Raw genomic sequence first — 17,920 nt, forward strand, 5'->3', positions numbered from 1 at the left:
CCTCAGCTACCGAGTGGAAGAAACAAAAACAAATTTGTTGGAAGGTAAAAAGATTTGTTGACAATCCAAACTTCAGAAGGATTTGCATTTAGGCCCCATTATTATTATTTCTTACTGTCTCTATACTGACCAGTCCTGGAGTTGTCACTTTGTGTGTGGTTAGCCTCCAAACTTCAGTTTCTTTTCTACAAAATAATGATAATACACACCCTCCCTATCTCAGACATAATGTGAAGATGGAAAGGGGAAAAGTATGTGAACATACATTGTAACTAGAAAATTCTTCAGGATTATATACCATTTTTATCCATTATACTATGGTCAAGCAGTTGAACAGATTCTTACTTGATGTATTTTTTTCCCCCCAAGGAGTTCAGATGGCCGAGAAAACAGGTTATTGACAGGTTATTGACTGATGCTGCAGCTACCTTTCTCCCTTTATTCAAACCCTCCCAAAGACTCACTAAGTTTGTTGAACAAAAACAAGAACTGAAATGTCTCTTGTCTACATTTTGTAGTTTCATGAGTACATGTTATAGGCTAACATAAATATAGTTAAGTTTAAATATTAACTTAAAAGAATAAAAATTTATTGATTGTAGGCCATAAAAAGTTTGAGAAGATGACCAGTGTTTTTTGATCCTAGCACTGAGCACAGAATTTGGCCTGCAGTAGGCATGTAATATATGCTTCATGAGTTGAAAACAGTCATACATTCCCATCATGCTTCCATTCTAAAAAATATTTTTCCATACTCCTTTGTGTGTGTGTGTGTGTGTGTGTGTGTGTGTGTTGCTTTCAGCTTGGGCTTAAGGGTCACAGGAAAAAAGAATAAACTCACAAACCAAACCAGTTTCATTAGTTATGGTCAAACCATAGCTCTTAGGCTAGCCTTGTTCTTGAGTCTTGACTAGTAATGTCTTTGTTTCAAAAGAATTTGTCTAAAATGGCACCTATGCTATGGTAAGCATAGTAATAGCATGATGTATAGAGTTGAATCACTATACTATACACCTGAAACTAATGTAGCATTGTGTGTCAATGATATTCAAATAAAAATTCTTTTAAATACTTTGTAAATTCAGAAAAGATTTAGATTTGTCATGGAGATGATATTCAAATGACTTTGCAAAAGCTTTTTGATCACTTTTGAAAGTATTTTTTTTTGCTTGTTTATTTATTTGAGAGAGAGAGAGAGAGAAGGGAAGGGGTAGAGAGAGAGGAAGAGAGTGGAGAGGGAGAGAGAGAATCCTAAGCATGCTCTGCTGTCAGTGCATAGCCTGATGCAAGGCTCCATCTCAGCAAACTGCAAGATCATGACCTGAGCTAAAGTCAAGAGTCAGATGCTTAACCAACTGAGATACCCAGGCACCCCTTGATCACGCCATTTCTCCCAGTGTTATGTAAGTATTTTAATTAAGGGAAAGAAATACCATGCAAGTGAGAGTCAGAATGAATTAAATTTTATTTTTAAAAATGAGACTATTTAGATTTCATTGAAATCTATATATTTTCAAATACATTGCAGAGCATGTGGAATGTAATGTCCTCTTTGAGTAAAACTACAATGGTTCATTCTTTGAATGTTTATTAAACATTATCCCGATCTTACTTATTGTCTTTTATGTCCCTGGACCCTGTAAAGAGCCACTGTTGTAGTTTTCCAAAAGCCTTCAGTGGCAAGATATTTAAGGTTTCCATTTAATATTACTTAGGAAGTAAATAATTACTTTTAGAATCATGCATGAAATTCAGTAATTTTTGCCTAATCTATGCTACTCTTCAAGCAGTCTTTAATGAGTACAATATAATAAAACAATAATCAAATTGGTAATATATTTGTCATTCCTGTTAAGAGCTGTTTCCTCCTCCCAGCAATAGGAGGAGGTCATTTGGAAAGTGGGTATTAAGTATGCACGATACATACAATATTGCTCAGTACTGCCAAGTATCTTTTGGAGAAGCAGCTTCTATGCATGTGTAATAACCAATCTTTAAATGTCAAAGTTGCAGCCATTTTAAGAAAGAAATCCATATTTTGGACTAAATGTCATTTCAGATAACCAAGCTATTTGAAAGGTCCACGAGGGTTTTTAGAAAAGGCAAAAAAAAGCCAGATCCCTGTAAGCTTTGACTTATTTATTTTTGCATTTCCACAACTTGATAATGACCAAACCAAACTTCCCAGAAAACTGAAAGCAAAATTTTGCTTTGAGCTGAGACCTGGTGATTCTTGCTTCACCTTCAAGGAAATCTTCAGTTTAGTTACAAATCCCTGAAAATCAGGTTTTATAATGGAAATGCTGAGAGGCTTTCTGCTATTTTGACAACCAGAGGCAGGATTGCTTTAAAAGAACGTATGTGCATATAATATGCATATATCAGGTGGTTGTACCTATTCTACCAGTGATAAAACATAATAGTAGTCATAAAAATTAGTTTCATGTACTGCATGTTGAAGAAACGTCACCTGTTTCTCTTTAGACTTATCTACGAACAGGGAGGAAACACACACTATTTTCTTTTGCACCCAGGAATAAACGTCTATGGGCAGAGTCCCTGGCTCTTCTGGCTTAATTTTTGTTTCATAGAGCACTTTATTAGATACTTCGTATCTGTGCAGGCTAGCATCAAGCCTCTTCTTTTTCTTTGTTTTATTGAACAATAATTGCTTGGCATTTTATAATGAAATCTTAATTTTTTCTTAGTGTACCTTCAGTGCAAACCCGTATACAATATGGCTTATATGTGTGGCAGACTTATGCACACTACATTTAAAGAGGAGGGCAATCCAGTGACGGGCTATTGACAGTGTGGAAAGGAAATTTCACATAGGGGGAGGATTTGACTTTTAAATGTATCATCTCCCATTGCCCTACAACATGACTACTGTTTGCTTCTATCTCCAAATTTTATTCAGTATTATAGAGAAAGATTCACTGTATTTTGGGACCAAAAATAATTAAGAATCTAGTCAAATAATTTTTTTCTATAAAGATGGGCAATGGGAAACAGAAACCTATTAATTCTTATTTCTAGTGCATCCGTGGTCCTTTTCAGGAGAGGCAATAAATCTTTGCTCCCCAAGTGAACACAAAGGGGAAAAAATAATGTAAGGAGTGACTACAACTTGTCAAATCAAGTGTTAGTGAATCATGTCTTTGGATGAAACGATTTGCTGGAGAAGAGTCCCTTCCTTCCTTCCTTCCTTCCTTCCTTCCTTCCTTCCTTCCTTCCTTCCATCCCTCTCTCCCACTCTCTCTCTCTCTTTCTTTCTTTCTCTATCCTTCTTGTTTCAAGGGACTGCAGAATGACAATCATCATTGTTATGTTGTTTATGTACACTGTATTTCTCCTTCTCCCTCTCTTCCCACACATTGGCAATGCTTGAGGCTTCTTGGGGGGAGTTAAGAATAGGCATAATGACTATTCCTGTGATACTATGTGCCATGTATCTTTTATGATGTTTCCAAAATCTACCAGCTAGAATCTTGTGCCCTCTGAGCAGAATAATGATGGGAATTGGTATTTTTTCCCCTTTATTACTTCATGAGCATTATCTTCATTAACTAAATAACATAAGTCATTACTTTGAATGGTAAAGATATGGGGGGCTTATATGCTTTGAAATTCAATTTTTCCATTTCCTTGCAATGCAGACAGCCCATTTTATTTTTTCATAAAGAAAGGGATGCCTGAAGGTGAATGATGGATGAATCTTAAATGGTTGGTGTCCAGTTTGAAAAAGCACCTGGAAGTTGGGCTGTTTCGCTGCATTCATACAGATCTTTATTATTACTTAGCATTCATATGGCATTTGGTATTTGCAAAGGGTTTCGCACTCATTTTTATAAGCTATTCTTCATACCAATCCTGAGAGGCAGGTTCATTTTCCTCAATATGTGGCTGAGGAGATTTGGCAGAGGAATAATTAGCCTCTTGTGCTAAGGCATATGCCACCCTAAACATTTCAGGGTTTAGGACTCAGTACTCTGTGCCATTGTAATACTGGGGCATATTGGTGAGTGCTTATTTTCATAACTGAATTTACTCATAAAGAACATTTTAATTTTACTAAGGCACAGCTTCCAGGTAGGGAAAGGTTGATAAATTGGATATTGTACTATGGCAAAGTAAGGCATCATTTACTTGGGATATTCAAGGATCTCAGATATTTAATGCTCTACTTAGGGCTTAAAGAGTACTGGGAAACAATGTAGCTGAAATAGGTTTTAAAAGACATCATCCTTGGGGCGCCTGGGTAGCTCAGTCGGTTGAGTGTTTAGCTCTTAAATTCAGCTCAGGTCGTGATCCCACAGTTCCTGGGATTGAGCCCCAGGTTGTTGGGCTCTGCACTGGCAGTGGGGAGCCTGCTTGGAATTCTCTCTCTCTCTCTCTCTCTCTCTCTCTCTCTCTCTCTCTCTCTCTCTTTCTCCCTCTGCCCCTCCCCCACATGTGTGTGCACTCTCTCAAAAATAAATAAAATATTTTAAAAAATTAAAATTTTCCTGTAAAATCCAGCCTGAGATGACACCGGTAAAACGTCTGGTGGATTTATTGGCACCACAGTGAATTGGTATATTTCATTACACTGGAGATACTGTGTGTTCTAGGGTCAGTGTTATTTTCAAATCTCTGGTCCAAACAATATGTACCCAAGATTTACACAGAATAAAGGGGGAGACAGGGTAGCTATCCTGGTAGCTTGGCATATTACTTCCTTTTCAGTTATCTAGTTGATTTAGGCAAAACTCGCTGTTAGAAGTTTTCATGAATTAATTTATTTTGGGGGCAGGGGGTGGTTTGCTAGAGAGAGGAAGGCTGAATTGCCTTTGGCATTATGGAGTAAAGAATGAAGTCTGGATGTGAAGCAAGCATCTTATAATGCAGCTTCTAATACATCCATTGCTTTTCTGTCCATACATTCAGCATAAATTTTATCAAGTGGCCATTGATCAGTACTTACTTTTCCTTCTCCCAATCCTCACTGTAACAGGAAGCATTTGAGAAATGACCTACAATTTATGATGCTTTATCAATGTTTTTACTCACTATGGAGGAAAGTGTGAGGAACATATTTCATGATGAAGTGGGTTTCTAGTTAACAGGACAAAATGAAAGCAAAGTCATAGATCAGTGTAATATGTCAAGCATGGAAAGGATTCAATTTATTGTAAATAATACCCAAGTTGCAAAAGAAATACAGCAACAGAAATCAGTTTATTCTATATGTGAAAAAGGAAAATTACCAGTAAGAGGTAATAGGCTCCATTTATCCCTTGACAGAAATTCGTATTGTTTGTGCTTATCCCCTCTGGGAGATCAAGGACTCTATCTATCTTTTGGGATTTCAGAAAGGGGACCAACATATTAGACTTCCTGTGGCAAAGTTATAATAACTGGGACCTTTAAATTCAAAACATTTTGCAACTGATATACGAAGGTATATCAGGGAACATTCCACCATTTAAGACATGTTTCTCAAAGAGTGGTTTTCAAGTCTGCCTGCACTGGAATCATCCATAGTATTTACTTAAAAAGTCAGATTTCCTGACACCATGATAGAACTATCAAGTCCAAATCTATGTGGTTTGGGGCCTGAGAATCTACATTGTAAACATCCAGATAATTCTTGTTTCTAGGATTGCTATATTTAGCAAACAAAACAAAACACAAAAAACAAGCAAACGAAAACCCCAGGATTCTCAGTCAAATTTGAATTTCAGACAAACAACATTTTAAAGGATAAGTATATCCCATGCAATTTTTGGAACATATTTGTACTAAAAAACTATTGTTGATCTGAAATTCAAATGAGCATCCTGTCTTTTATCTGGCAGCCTTATTTTTAGACACATTGAGGTTTCAGAAGCACTGATTTAAGGGGGTTATCCATGTGTTCGGAACTAGTGCAGAGCTCTGGCTTTCTGGCTGAAAACTTTTTGGGAGATAAAGAGTGGCAGGGTTTTTGCTGATCTGACCCTGAATGCCTCGGAGGAGCTTTGTAAACTACTAAAGTGTACACACGTGGGGTCAGTGAAACCTTGCTTCCGTCCTGATTTACAAGGTAGTATTTTCCCACAGGAAAAGCAACAACTTTAGAAAATCTGAGTGTTATCAGCACATACCTCATTATCTTTTTAAACCTTGTCCTTTCAGTGTTCGGTTGGGGGAGGAGGGGAGATGGACAGGTGCTTCCTAGATGGACATTTTCACTACCTTCTTTGAGAATCTAGGATGATTTTCTGTATATTGGGCTATACAATTTGCTAACTCAGTTCTTTCCATGTTAGGGAAGTGAAGTTAATTACTTGGTAAAATCAGGGTATATCTTTTTAAGGAAAGCTTTTTGGGATTCTTTGGAATTCTTTGTGCAAATTCTAGAGGAGAATCAGGTTAAATGATTTTTTTTTATATCTGTTAACAATTTAAAGAATCTTTCAGGCGAAGAAGTGTGCAGAGTTACGAAAAAGTGATTTCACTGGGATATTGATGCTTGTGGGATGTGCTCTCTCTCTTCAAAGGCCTGTTGAGATGTGACTGTAGGAGTGAGGCCATCTTTTTACAGTATGTGTTTATATAATATGTGCATAAAAACATACTTGGTGAATGGACCGGAGGAGAGTCCAATAAAGTCTGCTCCAGGGTGGGTTCAAGAACACTGATAGAACATTTTTTCCTTCAACGTCATTTTACTACAATTTCTTTCTAGTTGAAGGAAAGGGCTTTCATTGATTCTGACTGGCTGGGAGCATATTTCTAATTTACATCTCCTGAGTTTACAATTCACTGCAAAGAAGCTCAGATAAAGTGGAAGCAAACAGAGCCTGCTGGAGAAACCCTCAGCATGAATAATACACTGTTTACCTTAATGAAAGTGCTATCAGAAACAGGAGGGCCAGACTCTTTTGTTGTTGCTAAATACAATCGTTCTGAAACCTGAAGGAGTAATTGCTGCTCCATGTTCTGTCTGAACCTTTCCTAAATAATTTCAATTCTATTGACTTTGTTTTTGGCCTTTTAACCAAGCCATCAGCTTTCTAGACAGCTTTGCCTCCATTTCTAGAAATCTATAGCCTTTGGGAAGAGTGAGTGGCCCAAGACATTTTATAAACCTTACTTCATTAATCCTTTTCATAGCCTTGAGAGGTAAAATGTCTATGAGTCTTAATGGTCCCAATTTTCACATATGGAGAATAAGGTACAGAAAGGCCATTAAGTGACATAGAAGCAGAGAGTCTTCTCGAAAACTAACAGCCTTCATACATTTATCTGTGGTTATTAATTATAAGCACTGGGTGGCTCTAGTACTAGGTGACCTATGAATAAAATAAAACCGCCTCTTTCCTGGAAATTCTGCAGTGTATTATGGGATTTCATTTAGAGTCTATTCTTATGCTAGACTGATGCATAGAAACCAAGGTCTGCTCTCAATATTGTGTAAGTATTTTAACTTTCTCAGACATAGGCAGTGCACCATCATAAGATGTTTATTCAGGAACTTTGGTGAGAGGAGTACATGTATCCAGCTGTCCTAATCTTCCTTTGTCTTTCTTCGTCTGATCCAAGGGATTTGATCCAAATGATCAATCACGGTTGAGTCTCTTCTATCATTTGGATCCCGTGGTGGGATGGCAGATCTTTTCCAGGTTAGGACAGATAACATCTGGAACTCGACAGTGGGTCCAAACCCAGCTCTTGACCCCTTGATTTGAAAATCACAAGTAAAATAGTGGATTGGATGGTGGTGATGATAGACCATGGAACTGGTGAAAAAATAGAAACAGAGAGGGATGCATGAACCTACTTGATGCATGAGCCCCTACCTCTGGAGGTTTTCAGTGCACTAGTCTCACAGCCAGGGATAGTTTAGGGGGGAGATATATGTGTCAACAACTTTTACTCCTTAGTGGTAAAATTAGAGGACTTTTACTACTCAGTGGTAAAATAAGAAGGGTTAATGGTTGAGTTGCAGAGAAGGTCACTAACTATGAGCTGAGTCTTCTGAACTCTGCTGTGTTTATTGTCTAAGGAAGAGACCCGTGTCTATTAGACACCTTTCGGGGAAAAGTGACAGGTCAGATTAGATGGGCTTGAGAGAGAGAGAGGACTTGAGGACTAGATAGAGGGAAATGGAGAAGGCAGGCTGTGTGCAGCCCCAGCTAGATTTATTTTAGCGCTTATAAATAAAAACATGAGCGGAGCCTGTCTGCAGAATTATTTACAGAAGAATTTTAAGCTACGGGGCCCTTTCCAGGATAAGCACTGAATGCTAAAGTTTATGATGCAGAATGACTTTGGCTACTGTGGCCCCAATTTGGACAAATCTGCCATTAACACCAGCATGGCAGTTATTTTACTGGGGGTGACAGATTGTGAGGTAGGGAGAGTAATTCAGACTATTACCCAGGTGAAGGCATGAAAGCTCAGTGATATATGAAGACCACTTAAATTCATTGTATCTTGTACATCACATCTTTGATAGATTATAGCTGTGGCATTAAAATGGAAATGGTTTCTCTGAGGCCTGACAGGGGCTGGGGTGACCTGTGACCTCCCTCTGAGGAATGTGACTGACCGAATTATCAGTTAAGAGAAAAATCTACGGGGAATAGACTCACAGTGATGGCGAATCCACCATGCATATATATCTATATTTTTTAAACCTTTGGTTTGATTGAAAGCCTCAGTACTCAAACCTTGTTTCCACCTCCTCTCCTTGCCCTCCCCCAGGGTGCCCTCCCCAACCCATGCTAACTTTCTCGGCTCAGATTTCAGACGGCAAGGTAATATTGATTGAAAAATTGTTATTAGAGATAGTAGGCCTCCTGCACACTGCCTACTGATTTAATTTGGAAAACATTTAATTTTATGAAGCGGTAGATGATGGTGCCACGCTCCCCTGTGTTAGGGAGCAGCTGGCTCTTTACCTCCTCACCCGCCCAAGTCCCAGGCGTCCTCTTGGCAATCATGTGTTCCCTTCCCCTTTGCTTAACAAGTTATTTCAATTTCTAAACGAAGGCTGAACAAGAGAAAGACAACATGCAAATTGAGATCCAAGCCGCCATTCACACGTGAAAAAGTTCCCCTGGAATTCCCTCAACTCAGCCCACCCCCCCTCTCTGCATCTGTCATGAAAAAAACAGAGCCCTTGTTCTCCTCAGATTGTTTTCACCAATGACCTGACACCACCATCTATAATTAATTACATCATTTACATTAGACTATTGACTAAACAAATACATAAATCATAGGCAGAGTCAATAGGTGCAGACATATTTAATCATGTTCTAAATAATGATTACTGCTCCCATAATGCAATAATTATTTTCAGCAGCTGACTTGAATTAATCTTCTGTCAGTGTGCCATCTGAAAAAAACAGAGACGAAGATGAAGAAGGCAACACTGATGATGGAGGAGCTGTTCTGTCTCTCTGGGTGTCTCTCCTTTTCATTCTTCCCTGCGGGCACCCTCTGTTCTCCCTCTCTTTCTCCGTGACCCCTTCTCTACTTCCTTTTTTCTTTTCCTCCACTTTTCATTTTCCCCTTTGTCTTTTTCCTTATTCATGCCCATGCCTCAGACTTGTTCTTTTGGCCACCTGTCTCTGTTGCTTTTTCTCTTTATCCCTTGCCGGTAACTTCCCTGCCCCATTCTTCTCCCTCTCCCTTTGCCGTAGGTCTAGATGGTGCTCGTGGTGGCATCCAGCCCCTCTTTCTAGCCTCTGCCCCCTGCCCTCTCATCACCTTCATTTCTAAATCTCCAAGGACAGTTTAAATGTTAAAGACTCAAAGAACCAGTTTTCTTAATAACTTACCCAGATTAGATTTTCTTTCTCTTCTTTTTGACAGCTTTTCCTAAATCATTTTTTACTTTGGAATGGCAAACTGATTAAAGAGGTGGGGGTAGTTGTAACACAGGAGTACTTACAAATGCAATACTCATAATTTTTAGACTAATTTAGCTTTTGTCATCAGAGAGAATAAATCAGTGTTTATAGGTATACATGGGTTTTTTTTTTTTTTTCCTAACTTAACAATGAAATCAACTCTGAAGTATTTTACTTAGGACACAGCCTACCATAGTTAGTGGGTGCTTTGCAAATAAAATAATTCTTCCTTTTCTACTTCATTTTTAGCTTTCAATAGACAGGGCCAGTTATTAAGAAGTGACAGCTTGAGGGAAATACAACCATGCCCACAATTTATTTAAATACCAGTAGTTTGAAATACTGACTCTAAGACACAATGCTAGAGATAAGTGCAGAATAAAATTATATATTCCATCTTGTTTTTTAGCATCATCTCTTGGTTTCTTTGGAAGTTTATAGACAATTGTTACATAGAAGGAAAAAGTGCTTTGGGTCAAATAATATGAAAGAGTTGAAAATGTTTGCTCCCTGTAGCTATAGTTAGTTTTAATGTCCTCTTCTGAAAGCTCTTCTGCAATGATCTTTTTAATTAATACTTGTCCTCGGGGATTTGTGGTCAAAAAAGTACTGGATCACTGTCCATGAAATCGAGAATACATTTCCTAATCTTTTTTCTCTCTTCTCATCCCAAAGGGTAAGCTGTTTGTGATCCGGAGAACGTTCAAGTGGTGTGTCTGGCTGGCCAGGCTCCTTTTATCCTTTTAAGCAATGACATCCTTTCTGGTTGTTGTACACACGTGCTAATTTAAGGGCTATGTAATAGAACTGTGATTGGAATTTGTTCTTATTAGTGGTATAAGGGAAGACAGAGTTGGCAGGGAATATTTAGAATCAGGGGTAATAGAATATTCATTTATTAAAAACATATTTACTGAGTGCCTACCTGTGTCAGGTACTGTGCTAGATACTGGTTATCCAGAATAATCATGAGTATATAGTCATTAAATCTTCTTTCTTAAGCTTCTAGTTAAATTCCATACAGGTGGTTTTAAATAAATGGAATTACATTTAGAATAGCACACTGTACAATTGTAATTACTGAATATACCAACTCAGATGAACTTTTGTGGTGTGCAGTGAGCCAGGTATGTTCCAAATAGTTCAACAAATGTCTGAGACCAATGTGGAACTCAGCAGAAAAATATCTGAAAAGGATAAATGTTGGGTTTGACTTTTTCCCATTTACTTGCCTGTTCCCTAATGAAAAAGTCAAAGAGGGTCAAGGAGAGAGTTAAACAAGAGATCTGCTAAAGAGACACAGCATTTATAGTAAAAATAAAATAATTCCTTATTGTGCATGGACCAAAACCAAAATGCAGTGTGGAAGTGCTTACCTCGAATAGATGCTGCTCCTGAAATAAGAGTACTATTTTATTATTATTTTTTAATGTTTATTTATTTATTTATTTATTTAAAAAAATTTTTTTTCAATGTTTATTTATTTTTTGGGACAGAGAGAGACAGAGCATGAATGGGGGAGGGGCAGAGAGAGAGGGAGACACAGAATCGGAAACAGGCTCCAGGCTCCGAGCCATCAGCCCAGAGCCTGACGCGGGGCTCGAACTCACGGACAGCGAGATCGTGACCTGGCTGAAGTCGGACGCTTAACCGACTGCGCCACCCAGGCGCCCCTATTTATTTATTTTGAGAGAGAGCGAGTGTGTGCACAAGCTGGGGAGGGGCAGAGACAGAAGAAGAGAGAGATTCCCAAGCAGGTTCTGCACTGTCAGTGCAAAACCCAACACGGGGCTTGATGGGGCTCTATCACAAGAACCGTGACATCATGACCTGAGCCGAAACCAAGAGCTGGATGCTTAACTGACTGAGCCACCTGGGTGCTCCAAGACTACAATTTTATAATTCCCCAGGGAACAAGGGGAAAGGGTATACATAACTTACATGAACTGTTTGAAATCTTGTGTCATTTGTATTGTTTATTTAGAACAACAAATGTCTTAGTAAAAAGAGTAAAACTTGCAAAGCAAAATGCAGTTTCTTTATGTAAAAATAGGCAAAATCTGTTTCATAGGGACATTGTGAAGTTTGAATGCCAATATATTTATCAAAATATAATGCATTTGCAACAGGCCTTACTCAGTAAGTTCTCATTTAATTGCCACTGACATTGTTATTATAGAATGTTCAAGTGGAGAGTGTTAAGGTACTTGGAATTGAAGGATGGATTGGTTCTTTATAGGTAGTTTTGAGTCGAACAAACTTTTGTATGGTTCTGATTCACTAACAAAGTGTTTTCATATATTATAATCCTACTGGGGCTCCTGGGTGGCTCAGTTGGTTGAGTGTCTGACTCTTGATTTTGGCTCAGGTCATGATCCCAGGGTTGTTGGATGGAGCCCCATGTCGGGTTTTGTGCTGAGCATGGAGCCTGTTTAAGATTCTCTCCCTCTCTCTCTCTCTCTCTCTCTCTCTCCCCCCCCCCCCTCCATCCCTCTGCCCTTCCCCCACTTGGGCTTTCTCTCTGTAAAATAAAAGATCCTACTGTTAGTGACTAGATCTTTGATTAGCTGCCAGACTCATTCCTAAACACCTATGCATATTCTCTGTGTTAAAGAAATTCACATTCTATGAGTGGAGACAAATGCACAAACATAATTTTCATTAAATTATAAAATGTAATGTAAATAATGTTCAGTAATCATTGGTTCTTCAAGTGACTGGAATTTTCCATCTCTATAGTGGTCCTGTATAATACTTGGATTGAGTATACTATTAAACGAGATTTAATGTCAACATAGAGATAAATACAAACTAAATTTTCCAAATTGGCATGGCAGTTAACTCCTCTGCTTGGTCTGTGACTCAGTTTTTCTAACATGCACCCTCTAGTTTGCTTGGAGAGGCCTGTTCCTGGTTGGAGTATAATGAGTGAAATAATCTCTATGTATGAGTATCTTCTTAAATGGAGAGACATTTGGGGAACTTCTAATAAGCACTTCTTTTGGAACCCATAGCAAAGAATTTGTAGCACTTCATAACCCAACACGTCAAGGAGATTATGTAAAAATGGAGGAATTGTGCATTTTGGCTACCCGTTTGAAATATTTACAAAGGTAAATGAAACAGGAGTCCACCTTTCCATCAAAACCTGTGTTACAGCCTGATGAATATTGCATGATGAGTGAGCTATAAATAAACAATAAATATAAATAAAAATAGTGAATATAAAAATAATTATTAATATAAATAATAAATGAATAAAGCATAAGTTTGGGGCTGAGATGGAATGGAAGTAGATGTGAAATTTAATTGAGCTTGATTTTGAGTTTAAGAAGTCTTTCAGAACCAGTATTTCGGTAGGGATTTCAGGATTTTTTTTCCTTTTAATTTTAAATGAATGTGCTCATAGCTCTTTGCTCGTTGGGTCAGTCAACCAAAGATAACTATTACTGTAATTCCAAATAGCTGCGGTGGGGGGGGGGGTAGTATTTGACCTGAGGATGGGTTTAGATCACAGGGACCTGAGGCTTCCTTTTTCAAAAGGATCATCCCCTGCTCAAACATTTTTAACTGTCTTTTTAGAAGTCTTTTGGGAACAGCACATTACCTCCTTTTCTCAAGGAGAAAGCAATAGGATATTCTTTTCTTTGAAGTTGAAATTAACCTGGTTGGGTGAAAGACTTCCAGATTATTAACCAAATGGGCTGTCAGAACCAAATTTTCTGGAAAAAGTTGTTCAAGTTAAAAAGAGAAGTTTTGGTGCTCTACCTGCATGGACTCATTTATTTAATTCTCTCAACAGTTCAGTTCAGTGAGGTTACATCCCTGATTTAGAGGTGAGATCCCAGAGAGCTTAGACCAGACACTTGCCATAGGTTGTAAGTGATGGAACCAACCTTTAGTTGGGCAGACAGGCTCCAGATGCTACACTGAAAAACACGGGACACATGGCTAAAGCAGAAGCCGGATCTTACGGGAAATTCTAAGTTTGACCATTAAGAAACCTGAGATAACCAAAGATAGACCTGTATTCCTTCATTTCCCTAAGTAGCTCACACTTCCCAGCCACCTCCCTCTTATGCTTCTTTTCTGTGCTTTTTGGGGTACACTCTGCCTGCTGCCTAGTGTTCAGTGCCCTTATGTCTGGAGCCTGACGTGGATTCTGGGACGTGGAAGACAATAAATATTTACTTCATCAGTGAATGACTAATAGACATGGTGCCTCTAGGTATCGGGACAGAGGTCAGAATTCCTGGCTCCTAGCTCCACCACAGTATTGCTTTGTGTCCTTGGGCAAAGTTTCTTCTTGTGTCCCATTTCCTTACCTGTCCAATGGAAATAAAAGAGTCCTGAGATCACAGGATAGTTGTGAAGACAAATTGACATAACATAGTAATAATGATTAAAATGATGATGGTGATGATGATGATGATGTTACCCCTAATAGTTAAAAGACAACTCAGGGAGAGAGTTCAGTTTAACTCAAAATAATTTTTTTATGGTGGAAGTATAGGAGTCGTGAAATATTTTTTTGGGTAGGAAAATCTACCCAAACTATATAGGACCTACTTCTTATTAGGCTCCTAAAACTATAGCTTATAGTATATTTTCTCTTATTGTAGAACTGCCACTCATATTAATATGTGTTTACTAAGTGCTTATTATGACAGTTAACATCCACTGACTGCTTATCATGCAGCTGAGGTATAGAGAGGTTAATTAACTTATGCAAGGTCACACAGCATCACATGGTAGTCCTGGGACTTAAGCCTAGGCAACCTCCCCCAAAAGGCTTAGGCAACCCATCTCCAAAGCCAGTGCTCTTAGCCCCTACACTACTGAGCAGTGTGGGTTTGAATAAGAACCTCTTGTCTCCAGGGACCCACTGTACTACCAGAAAGAGACATAAGACACTCTAGCTGATGAGACATTCCAACAAGTCACCAAAAGAATGCTATCATTGACTTGTATAAGCCTATTTTCTTTCTTTCTAAAAAACCCAAACCCAATAAACCACATTGGGACAGGGTAGTATGAGATGAGGAGGACAGGGGAAACTTTTATATAATTAATGAATTTTTAAAGTATTTTTTAAGGATCTTGTTAAATTTTTTGAAAGAAAGGACATTTCTATACTTTATTTTTTATTTTTAAGTTGGAGGAAGAACTTATCTCTGCTGGATATACTGTATTCTTTACTAAAGGCTCCTAGGAATTATTCATTCAGATTTCAAAATTATGCCTATTAAGTACAGCCACACAGAAAGTTGGAGTCAACATCATGAATATTTAGTGTCTCACTTTCTAGTCCCTGATTTCTCCAAAACCTTTTGGTGTGGCAGTGGCTAAAATAGTCACTTTAACCCAATTTAACAATCATTTATTGAACACCTACAATGTGCCAAGTACTATAAGACTTTGTCCTAACTTTCCAGGAGGATAGGGAAGAAAACAAACATAATAGGTACAGAAGTAGCATAGAGCTTGGATGGATTAACTCCTCTGACTTGAGAGGGGATCAGAGAAAGCTTCTTGGTAGAGGTAATGTGTATGTCTTCTTAAAAGTTTACCAGGTAAGCATTCCAGGTGGAAGGAGAAATAAAATGGAAGTAGAGCATTGTCATGAAGATTGAGGATCAGCTGAAGACTGAAAACCAGGTATCGGACACCTGTGCACACAAGCAGTGATTTTCACCATATACTCTGCTGCCTGAATATAAATCTAGACCGAAGATGGGAGATTATAGAACTAATCTACTGTTGGATATTTGTCACGTAAATTATATGGCAAAATTTTATAGGGGATGTTAGTGAGAAAATGGTTCAAGTGATTGCTCATGGAGTCTAGGATAGAGAATTCCATACACTGGTCAGTTTAGAGGTATACAGGTTAATCTTACCTGTTACCTTAGGATCAACCCAGAAAAGATCAATCAAGTCAGAAAGGAACACTACTGGGGCACCTGTATGGATCAGTCAGTTAAGCCTCTGACTTTGGCTCAGGTCATGCATGATCTTGCAGTCTGTGAGTTTGAGCCCCTAGTTGGGCTCTGTGCTGACAGCTCAGAGCCTGGAGACTGCTTTGGATTCTGTGTCTCCCTCTCTCTCTGCCCCTCCCCCGCTCACACTCTCTTTCTCTCTCAAAAATAAACATTAAAAAAAATTTAGAAAAGAATAATGCTATATGTGTGTGTGTGTGTGTGTGTGTGTATGTATTTGTATATATATGTGTTTGTGTGTTTGTATATGTGTGTATATGTACATCCATGCATATATATTTTTTGAGTGACCTCTTTGAGATATGATAAATGATTAACTGCACATATTTAAAAGTTATAATTTGAGAAATGTATGCACCCATGAAACTATCACTATAATCAAGATAGTGAACATATCCATCATGACTAGAAGTTTCCTTGTGCTCTTTTAAATTCCTCCATTGCTGTCTTCACCTTGGAAAATGTTCTATGAACCCTTGGCAAAATGAGTATTTGTTGTTGAGGGGATTGTTTTATAATTGTCAATTAGGTCAAATTGGTTGATAATATTCAGGTGTTCTAGATCCTCACTGATTTTTCTGTAAACTTGTTTTATCAATTATTAAAATAAGGGTATTTGACATCTCCATCTATAATTGTGGATTTGTCCGTTTGTCCTTGTAGTTCCAACAGTTTTTGGTTCATGTTTTTAGAGGCTATGTTATTAGGTGCATAAGCATTTAGGATTGCTATGACTTGACCTTTATCATTTTTTTCAAAAATTTTTAATGTTTATTATTTTTAAGAGAGAGAGAGACAGAGTGCAAGGGGGGGGGGGGGCGGAGTGTCAGAGAGAGAGAGGGAGACACAGAAGCAGGCTCCAGGCTCTGAGCTGTCAGCACAGAGCCCGAAGTGGGGCTCAAACTAATGAACTGTGAGATCGTGACCTGAGCCAAAGTTTGATGCTCAACTGACTGAGCCACCCAGGTGCCCCATGAATAACCTTCTTAATCCTGCTAATAGTTTTTGTTCTGAAGTCTGCTTTGTATGATATTAATATAGTCACTCTCACTTTTTTGGGGGGCTTAGCTTAAGCATGGAATATCTTTTTCCATTTTTTTTAACCTATTTGTTTCTTTACCTTTAAAGTATGTTTCTTGTAGCAGCATGTAATTAGTCTCCTCTTTTAATGCAGTTTGATAATCTCTGCAGTGTTTAGACCATTTACATTTTATGTGATTAGTGATATCATCAGGTTTAAGTCTGTCATTTCACCATTTATTTTCTGTTTGTCTTATGCTTTGTTTGCTTTTCCCTCTCTCTCTTTCTGATTTATTTTGGCTTAAGAATTTTTTTAAAGATTATGTTTTATCTCCTTTCTTTTGGTTTATTAGGTATAATTCTTTGGTTTGTTATTTTAATACTCGCTTTAGCATTTACAACATACATATTTAACTTACCACCCTCCACCTTCAAGTGATATTATACCACCTAATGTATAGTGTAAGAACCTTACTTCCATTTCTCCCCTTCCTACCTTTGTTCTATTGTTGTCAGAAGTTTTACTTTATAAAAATCCCACATTACACTGTTTTTTATATTTTGTTTAAACAGTTACCCTCTAAGGATATTTATAGCATAAGAAAAAAGTCACATATTTACACCTATATTTACCATTTCTGATGTTCTTTATTCTTTTATGCAGATCCATATTATCAGTGGCTATCGTTTTCTTTTCTGTCTGAAGGAATTTCTTTAGCATCTTTTTTTTTTTTTTTTTAGTGTGAGTCTGCTAATAATTCTTTCAGCTTTTGTGTATGTGAACATGTATTTGTTTGACTTTCATTTTTAAAACATATTTTTGCTGGTATAGAATTCTAGGTTGATTTTTTTTCCCTTCCAATACTGTAAAGATACTGGTGTCTTCCTGTTTGCATGATTTTTCTATAAGAATCACCATCCTTCTTATTTCTTTTCCTCTGAATGGGAAGTGACTTTTTTCCCCCCCTCCTGGGTGCACCCCTCTGGGTGCTTTCGAAGTTTCTCTTTATGACT

At 37.9% G+C, this 17,920-nt stretch overlaps 1 long non-coding RNA gene across 7 annotated transcripts in view; it reads left to right on the forward strand.

Annotated features, from left to right (window-relative positions):
* LOC109499079 overlaps window positions 1–17,920 on the forward strand; it is a 283,874-nt gene that overhangs the window by 27,555 nt on the left and 238,399 nt on the right. The gene's annotated exons all lie outside the window — the stretch shown is intronic.

The sequence above is a fragment of the Felis catus genome, chromosome B1, assembly GCF_018350175.1.
Source record: "Felis catus isolate Fca126 chromosome B1, F.catus_Fca126_mat1.0, whole genome shotgun sequence".
Lineage (NCBI taxonomy): Eukaryota > Metazoa > Chordata > Mammalia > Carnivora > Felidae > Felis > Felis catus.